At 33.3% G+C, this 9,379-nt stretch overlaps 1 pseudogene; it reads right to left on the bottom strand.

The window, feature by feature from the left end:
* Positions 1 to 6,841: 6,841 nt before the first annotated feature.
* Positions 6,842 to 8,005, bottom strand: LOC103005550 (heterogeneous nuclear ribonucleoprotein A3-like; annotated as a pseudogene).
* Positions 8,006 to 9,379: the final 1,374 nt, after the last annotated feature.

Genomic DNA, 9,379 nt, shown 5'->3' with positions numbered 1-9,379 from the left:
TTAATTTTTTCATCTTGGAATTCAAGACAGATTGTTCCTTTGAGATAACTTCATCAACCCTCTCAGTTGACTACATTGCAGGAACTTGCTGCCAACAGACATGGTGGAGGGTCATAGCTTTGAAGTCCTTGGGGTCCATGTTGTTTCAATCTGTTTAGTAACTGTAGCCTGTGTGGATTTAAAGTTGGTTAGTCAACCAAACAAGGACAGAATAGATTTAGTTGATCAATGTCACCTTGAAAGAAAATTAAAAGGCATTTTTTGCAAGACTGAAAAATAGGAAGCTAGAAGAGAAAGCTTACTTATATGCTGGATGACGGAATTTAGCTTTGGGAAATCTTGACACAGATAAAACCTAACAGAAATGAGTGTAAAGAACATTGCTTATATCTCATGATTATTGAGATATAATTTACAATTGGTAAAATTTACCCTGTTTAGGAATACTATTCCATAGGTTTTGACACTTGTCACTATGAAGATATAGAATATTTCTACTATCCGAAAATTTTCAACATACTCCTTTGTAGTCAATCCATCTCATACTCAGTCCTGGCAATCACTGTCTTGATATCTATCTCTATTCTTTGCCTTTTCCAGAACATGATATAAACAGAATCATAAAGTATGCAGTTTTGTGTTCTTGTGTCTTTCATTTAGCATAATAAATTTAAGATTCTACTCTATTAGATGTTATCAATATTATGTTCCTTTTATTGGGGAACAATATTTAATTGTACGGATGTACGAAGATTATTTATTTATTTATTTATTTAGACGTATCTTTTTCTTGCTTCCAGTTGCTGCTATAAACCTTTGTATACAGTTTTTTTGTGAACATATGTCTTCATTCTCTTGGTTAGATGCCTGGGGTGGGGATTACTGGGTTGCATATTATATTAAAATATACTATATTATATATTATATTATATTCATAGATGCATCTTATATATTATATATGAACTGCTAAACTGTTCTCCAAAGAGGCTGCACCACTTGCTTTCCTGGAGGCAGTGTATGACAGTTGCTCTGCATTCATGTCAACACTAGGCATTGCCTATTTTTAGCCATGCTAATATGTGTGTAATGAAATCTCATTTTGGTCTTTATTTGCATTTCCCAAATAAATAAGGATGTCGAACCTCTTGGATGTGCTTGTTTGCCATCCATATCTCTTTCATGGTGAAGAATTTGTTCAAAACTTTTTTTTCCCATTTTTAATGGTTTATTTTTGTTACTATTATTATTATTGAATTGTTTTAAATGGATATATGAGTTGCAAATACTTTCTCCAAGTCTGTAGTTTGTCTTTTTATTTTCTTCAGTGTCTTTTAAAGACCAAAAGTTTTTAATTTTGATGAAGTACAGGTATCAATTTGGTTTCTTTCATGGTTTGTGCTTGGGATGATCTAAAAGCATTTTTCCTAATCCAAGCTCGGAAAGATTTTCTCTTATGACTTCTTCTAAAGTTTTGTAGTTGTATGTTTTGTGTTTAATTTTATGATCCAATTAGTGTTGATTTCTATGTATTGTGCAAAGTATGCATCAAAGTCTCCTTTTGTTCATGTAGATATCCAAATGGTGCATCACCGTTTGTTGAGAAGACTATTCTTTCTCCATTGTATTACCTTGTCAACTTTTGTTGAAAATTAGTTACTGTTATATATGTAAGCCTATTTTTGGACTCTTCTGGTCCAATGATCCTTACACCAATATCACACTATCTGGATTAGTATAGATTTGTTGTAAGTCTTGAAATCAGAAATTGGGAGTTCTCATACTTTATTCTTTGTTTTCAAAATTGTTTTGACTACTTTAGCTTCTTTACATGTCCATAAATATTTTCAAATAAACTTATTAATCTATAACAAAACAAAAAGCAAAAAAAAAAACTGCTGGGATTGTGTCTGAAATTGCTTTGGATGCACAAATCAATTTGGGAATAATTGATATTTTAATAATATTGAGTCTTCCAAATAAACTTTTCATTTAGTTAAATTTTCTTTGATTTCTCTCATTGATGTGTTAGTTTTCATCATATTCATTTTATAAAGACTTTGTTAGATTTTTCCCTAAGTGCTTCACATGTTTTGATCCTATTATAAGTAAAATTTTTAAAATTTTGACTTTCAGTTGTTTACTGCAAGTATAATTTTTATTTCCCCGTTTATTTAGTTTTTATTTTTTAAATCAGATATATTTTGTTAAAATTATTCCTATAGATGTCATTTTTCATACCGTATTAAATAGTCTCTTAAAATTTAAATTAAAAGATTTTTTATCACTGGTATATATAAAAAATGATTTTAGTACGCCTTGTATCCTGCAACCCTACTAAATACATTCATTGGTACTAGAGAAAATTTGTAAATTCTTTGGGATTTTTCTATGTAGACAATTATATCAAAGTATGAATAAAATAAATTTTAGTTATTTCTTTCTCATCTCTATACTTTTAGTGTTTTGGGGGTTTTTTTGGCCTTATTTTACTGGTTAAGACTTTTATTATGATATTGAGTAATAATGGTTAGAGAGGACATCACTGCCTTACTCTCCATCTTAGCAAGAATGCATTTGTCAATATTACTGTACACATATGTATATATATATATATGATATTAGCTGCTTTTTTTTTGGTAAATGCCTTTAACCAGGTTGAGAATGTTCCCTTTTATTCCTCCTTTGCTGACAGTTTTTATCATAAAGGTCAAATTATTTTTGGAAAAGGCAAGGAATGAAGTGTTCCTAAAAGCCTCTGGAGAGGGTGCAGCTTTGCCAACTCATGATTTACACCCACTTATACTGATTTCAGGTTTTTGGTCTCCAGAAATGTGAGAGAATAAATTTCTTTTGTTTTAATCCACCAGATTTGTAGTAATTTGTTATAGCAACCAGAAGAAACTAATACAATATTCTTGAGGGATATTTAGTAGGATTTTTCTTCCTCCTCATAAAATGAGTTGGAAATTCTCAACTTTCTTCTATTTCCTGGAAGAATTTGTGTATAACTGGTACATTCTTCCTTTAATGTTTGTTAGTATTTGCCAGTGAAGTTATCTGGGCATGGAGTTCTCTTTATTGGGAGGTTTTTAACTAGAAACTCAATTCCTTTAATAGACATGTAATCAGCCCTGTTATCTATTTCTTCCTGAGTGAACGTTGGAAGTTTCTATATTTTGAGGAAATTGTACATTTTATGTAAATTACTAATTTAGTGACTTAAAATTGTTCATAATTTTGCCTTAATGTCCTTTTAACTGGGGTTTGGCAAACTATAGCCTGAGAGCCAAATCTGGCCCTGTTTTTATACACCCCACGAAGTGAAAATGTTTTTTACATTTTTAAATTGTCGCAAAAAGAGTCAAACAACAAGAATATGCTACAGAGGCTGTATTGTGGCATGGAAATTCTGAAGTATTTATTATTGGTCCATATAAAGAAAAAAAATTACCAATACTTGCTATGATGTCTGTAGGATCTAAAGATGTCACTTCTTTCGTTCCTGATTTTGGTAATTTGTGTTGCTTTTTTTTTTAATCGATTTTGTGATCAATCAGGCTGAGGATTATTAATTGTATTGATCTGCTCAAAGAACCACCTTTTTTGCTTCATTGGTGTTCTTTAGTGTCTTTCTGTTTTTAATTTAAATGATTTCTGTTCTTATCTTTATGTTTTTATTTCTTCTTTCCTTCTTTTTTTACTTTTAATCTATATATACCTTTATAAATAAAGTAGTTTCTTTATAGGTCATACGTAGCTCAGTCTTGTTTTTTATTCAATCTGATAAGTGCATCATTTTATCTGGGGTGTTTAGACCATTTCAGTTTAACTTGATCTGGGATATGATTAGTCTTAATCTATTATACTAATCCTTATTTTCTCTTTGTTCCATCTATTCTTTGTTCTTTTTCATCCTTTTTCATGTCCTTTTGTATTAATCATTTTCATGATTTCATTTATTTTCACTACTACTTATATCTCTTTTTGAAGTTTATTTAGTAAATATTTAGTTTGAAATAATTTCAGACTTACAGAAAATAGTAATAAAAAGAAATGTAGGGACACCCTTCTGTGATAGTCCCAACTGTAAAAATTTCCCCACACCTTTGATTATTTTTTCCGTATATACATATTTTCTTCATAATATTGTTACTAATCATTATCATTATTATTGAACCATTTGAGGGTAAGTTGTAGACATGATATCTCTCAACTCTAAATACGTCTGTGTGTATTTCCTAGGAACAATGATCCAAATTAGGAATTTAAGATTTTTACAATACTACTATATAATTTATAGACATTATTCATACTTTGACATTTGTTCCAATAATGTTGTTTATAGTGAATCTATCTTTGTCTATTTTACCCTTGATATTTTTTAAGAGAGTAGACAAGTTATTTTGTAGAATGTTCCTCTGTCTGGAGTTTTCTGACATTTCCTTCTGACTAGATTTAGGTTACATGATTTTGGCAAGAACACAAACGAAAACATTTTTTGTCCTTCTCCAAGCATCATACCAGGAGGCACAGGTCATTTTTTTTTCACCCATTTCTCCCACAACGCCATTCCTCACCTGTAGCAACCACCAGTATGTTCCCTGTATCTATGAGCTTGGTTTTGCTTTTTGTTTTCTTTTTTTTTTTAGATTCCACGTAAAAGAGAGATCATACAGTATTTGTCTTTCTCTGACTTATTTCACTTAGCATAATACTGTCTAGGTCCATCCATGTTGTCACAAATGGTAGGATTTTATTCTTTTTTGTGCCTGAGTAATATACTCACAATTCGTATCACAATTTCTTTATCCATTCATCCATCGATGAACACTTAAATCGTTTTCATATCTTGGCTATTGTAAACAATGCTGCAATGAACATGTAGTTGTATATCTTTTTGGGTTAGTATTTTCATTTCTTTGCATAAGTGGATTTGCTGGATCATATGCTAGTTTCATTTTTAACTTTTTTAGGAACTTCCATACTGTTTTCCAGAGTGACTGCACCAATTCACATTTCCATCAACAATGTACTCGAGTTCCCTTTTCTCACATCCTCACCAACACTTATTTGTTGTTGTTTTTTTGTAACACCCATTCTAACAGGTGTGGGGTGGTATCTCATTGAGGTTTTGATTTGTATTTACTGGAAGATTAATGATGTAGAGCATCTTTTCATGTAAATGTTGGACATCTGTATGTCTTCTTTGGAAAAATGTCTATTCAGATCTTCTGCCCGTTTTTTAATCTGATTGTTTGTTTTGTTATTGAGTTGTATGTGTTCTTTATATATTTGGGATATTAGCTTCTTATCAAATATATGATTTGCCAATATTTTCTCCCATTCATTGGGTTGCCTTTTCATTTTGTTGATGGTTCCCTTTGCTATTCAGAAGTTTTTAGTTTGATGTAGTTCTACTTGTTTATTTTTGCTTTTGTTGCTCTTGCTTTTGGTGTCAGATTATAAAAATCGTTGCCAAGACCTATGTCAAGATGATTACTGCTTATATTTTATTGTAGGAGTTTTATGATTTTAGGTCTTATGTTCAAGGCTTTAATCCAATTTGCGTGTATGTTACTCATATTTCTTTTCCTTAGTAGTAGCCATAGGGCTTACAATATTCTTCTTTAACTTATCACATTTCACATGCAAATAACATTATACCAATTCACAAAGAATTTAAGAATATTATAACAATATAATTCCAATTATGCACTCCCATCCATTCTACTATTGTTCTCATAATTTTACTTTTATATATGCTGTAAGGTCTACATTATATTTTCACATTTTTGCTTTAGAGAATCAAATATGTTTTAAAGTATTAAAAATAAGAAAGTATGTAATTTCTATTTGCATCTTTTTTGTGTGTATTATTTCCCACATTCTTTTTTCTTTGCCTAGATTCAAGTTTCTATCTGGTATCATATTACTTAACATGGTCTGAAAAATTTCTTAACATGGCATGCTGTCAGTGAAAAATGTTCTTTATTTCATCTTAGTTTCTTGTAAGATATATTCTTTGGAAGTACAATTCCACTTTGAGTGTTTTTATTTTTTGCCCAGTGCTTTGAAGATGTAAAACTCTTGTATTCTGGCTTGCATAATTTCTGATCAATAAGATTATTTTTATTTTTTCTTGGTGTGTAATGTTTTCTTTTCTTCCCTGATTGCATTCAAAATTTTGAAAATCTTTTTTCCCCCCACACATTTTGACTATGATGTATCTAAGTGGGTAGTTTTTTTATGTTTGTTTCTCTTTGTATATATACTGATTAAGATTCTATGGGCATTTTGATCATTATCTCTTCAAATTTTTCTTCTGCACCCAAATTTTCTCTTCTCCTTCTGGGACCCCAATTATACATATACTTGACTGTTCCATGTTTTTTCTCTGCTCTTGGATTCTCTCTTTTTTCTTCTTTCTCTCTTTTATGTCCATCTACTAATAAATCCATTAAAGGAATTCTTTATATCTGGTAGCATTTTTAGAATTCTAGTATTCTTTTTTTTTTTTTTTTAAAGTTAAAAATTCCTTAATTTTTTATTCCTGGTACCACTACCACAATTTACAGGGCAATATACCTCATGTAATGAAAAGAAAAAGAAAAAGAAAAAGCTACAACAGATAAAAGACCTCAGGAATGTACATCTAATTGACACTACATTGCATTAATCAATAGCTGCACTTTTTGCAAACTGGATATGACAGTCCTGAACAAGAAGGGTTTCCTGTTTAAGCTGCAGTAACTTTTCTGACTGTGGATCATCGTTCCTTCTGTGGCAGATTTTTACAGTTCCTCTAATGCATTTGGGACGACTGTCTCAAAGTAACCTGCAGCTTTCCTGACAATTCCTCACTCTCTCTCCTGCTAAGAACTGTAGCCCTTTTCTTCTGAGTTTTTAGAACCTTCTGCTACCATATCCACCACTTCCACCACCAGATCCATAACCACCACCATAGGGACTTCCCGAGCTTCTTCCACCAAAACTGCTCCCCTTCATGGGTCCATAATTTGATTGCTGTTGTCCACTATAATTTCCAAAATCATTATAGCTCCCACCACCACCATAGTTACCTCCAAAATTTCCTCCTTCATTGTAACCATCATATCCTCCACCACCGCCACCATATCCACCACCTTGGTTTCCATATCCTGGTCCACCACCACCATAGCCTCCTCTACTACTGTAACCAGGACCACCACCATAGTTACCACCGTCGACTCCAAATCCATTATATCCACCATCACCTCCTCCATAACTACCTCTGCTGCCACCACCTCCACCACCATAGCCTCCTCTTCCACCAAAGTTTCCACCACAGCCAAAGTTACCTCCACCACCTCCAAAGTTTCCTCCACGACCCATAAAATTGCCAGATCCACCTCCACGACCTCTTTGTGATCCAGCAGATTGCATTTCTTGTTTAGAAAGGGCCTTTTTCACTTCACAGTTATGCCCATTAATAGTGTGGTATTTCTGAACAACAATTTTATCAACTGTATCATGATCATCAAAAGTTACAAAAGCAAATCCTCTCTTTTTTCCACTCTGCCTGTCTTCCATAACTTCTATGGTTTCAATCTTGCCATACTTTTCAAAGTAGTCTCTCAAGTTATATTCTTCTGTATTTCTTTAATACCACCAACAAAAATTTTCTTCACTGTTAGATGGGCACCAGGCTTTACAGAATCCTCTCTAGAAACAGCTCTCTTTGGTTCCACTACACGCCCATCAACCTTGTGTGGTCGAGCACACATTGCTGCATCCACCTCTTCAACACAAGAGTAACTCACAAAACCAAAGCCCCTGGAACGTTTTGTTTGGGGGTCTCTCATCACCACACAATCTGTAAGTGTGCCCCATTTCTCAAAATGTTCTCTTAAGCTATCATCTGTAGTTTCAAAGCTCAGACCACCAAGAAACAGTTTTCTCAACTGTTCTGGTTCCTTTGGATCATGGCCCTCCATTTTGAGACCGGACTCGCCTCTTCCAACTCTAGTTCAATATCTAGAATTCTAGTATTATTATTTTACCTTATTATGTTATCTATCTTTTTACTAAACTTTCCTCACACATGTATGTTGTCTACTTTTTCCAGTAGATCCTCTAACATATTAATTTTAGTTATGTAAATGTCCCTATCTCATAATCCAAGACCAGGGCCATCTCTGAGTCTGATTTTGTTGATTGCTTTATCTCTTGACAATAATTTTAATTTTTTGTCTTACATTTTTCAATGTCTCATAATTTTCTTGAGTATCAGGAATTGTATGTAAAATAATACAGACTGAAGTAAATAGTGTTTATGCTTGTAAATGGTCATGTCTCTTTTGTTATGCTGTTAGTGTAGGGGGATGAGCTAATTTAGTTTGTAGTTGAACTCTATTTGGGTTTTTTTATTGCTATTATTATCTTCAGGGATACTATGATGGTTAATTTTCTGTGTCATCTTGACTAGGCTAAGGGATACCAAGATAGCTGGTAAAAATAGCTTGCTTGTCTGTGAGGGTATTTCCAGAAGAGATTAGCATTTGAATTAGTAGATTTAGTAAGGAAGATTGCCCTCACCAATTCATCATTCAATCTGTTGAGGGCCTGATTAGAAGAAAGAGGCAGAGGAAGGGCAAATCTACTTGCTCTTCTTGAATGGTGATATCCATATTCTCCTGCCCTAGGACAGCAGGGCTTCTGTTTCCTGGGTTTTTGGACTCAGACTGGAACTCATATCTCTGGCCTCCTGGTTCTCAGTCATCTGGGTTTGGACAGGAACTACACCAGCTTTCCTGGGCCTCCAGTTAGAGATGGCTGATCATGGGACTTCTCAGCCTCCCTAATAAGATGAGACAATCCCTTATAATAAATCTTTTTCTACATGTTTGTACGTATATATCCTATTGGTTTTATTTCTCTAAAGAACCTGACTCATACTGATACATATTCTTCAAATTCTTCTAGTAATGGGCTGTTGTTTCCTTGTGTAGAAAGTAGGGAGTAGAGAAACAGACTTTTTTTTAATGGCCCTCCTCCTCTTTCAACTTTAGTCATTTCTGCACACCTGCAACCACAGATAGGCTCTTTCTACGTGACTTCACCCTTCCTAATGCCAGGCTATTGCTGCTTGTTACTGTTGCTTGAACTAAGTGGGATGTGGAGATAGTGGTTTGCTATTGCCCTGGTCCAGCCTCAGTCAGAGACTAACCTGGTGTTATCAGACTTGGGAATAGGATTTTCTCTGCATTTATTCTCTTCCTCCTCATGGCAGCCAAGCTCTTCTTTATGACTTCAGGTGGTCTTGGGTGAAAGCTTCTACAATATTCTAAATAAAAATCAGTTCAAATTAAGTATATTATTCTAAAATATTTGCATATGCAAA

The sequence above is a fragment of the Balaenoptera acutorostrata genome, chromosome 5, assembly GCF_949987535.1.
Source record: "Balaenoptera acutorostrata chromosome 5, mBalAcu1.1, whole genome shotgun sequence".
Classification (NCBI taxonomy): Eukaryota; Metazoa; Chordata; class Mammalia; order Artiodactyla; family Balaenopteridae; genus Balaenoptera; species Balaenoptera acutorostrata.
The sequence above is the reverse complement of the archived record's forward strand: the minus strand, read 5'-3'. Positions and strand labels throughout refer to the sequence as shown.